The following is a 521-nucleotide window of genomic DNA, read 5'->3' as shown; positions in this document are numbered from 1 at the left end:
TCAAAATTATTTAAATCTTAGCCATTTTACTCCAATTTCTTTCAAATCTAACCACCCCAATTCAAATCTTATTATAATTATAGTCATTCTTCATTTCAATTATAGCCAATGTAATTTTAGCTTTGGTCAATCTTTGAATCGAAATAAAAAAACCTCATCTCTTGATCCTAACCATTTATTTCTTTATTTAATCTGGGTCCTCCATCTATTTGGAAATCGAAGGTTAGGATTAAATCTCCCATTTCTCACCTATTTCAAACAAATTACCTAAAACCCTATTTTCTCATTCTCTTCCTCTCTTCTCCTGGGCAGCCGCCACCCCTCCACTCTCAAATTCTCTAGTGAGATCGACGAAGCAGCAGCTCCAGCGAGATGAGCTAGGCGGCATGACTTGTCCTCTCCTCCTCCTTTCCTCTTCGGTCGCTCACCTTCTCCTCTTTCCTCCCTCTGTTTTTCCTTCTTTTATGTTCTCTTCTCTAGGCGAGGTCACCGGCGGAAAGCTCGACGAGACAGCAACAGCC

The 521-nt window shown here is 40.5% G+C and overlaps 1 long non-coding RNA gene across 1 annotated transcript in view; it reads left to right on the top strand.

The window, feature by feature from the left end:
• The first annotated feature begins 269 nt into the window (after positions 1-269).
• Positions 270-521, top strand: part of LOC101266522 (uncharacterized) — a 5031-nt gene continuing 4779 nt past the window's right edge. The window contains exon 1 of the long non-coding RNA XR_011221681.1: positions 270-521. This exon is cut by the window's right edge and continues 207 nt beyond it. This is a non-coding gene — a long non-coding RNA (uncharacterized lncRNA).

Source organism: Solanum lycopersicum, chromosome 6 (genome assembly GCF_036512215.1).
Source record: "Solanum lycopersicum chromosome 6, SLM_r2.1".
In the NCBI taxonomy this organism is placed as follows: domain Eukaryota; kingdom Viridiplantae; phylum Streptophyta; class Magnoliopsida; order Solanales; family Solanaceae; genus Solanum; species Solanum lycopersicum.
Note: the sequence above shows the minus strand (reverse complement) of the source record. Positions and strands in the feature narration are given on the sequence as shown.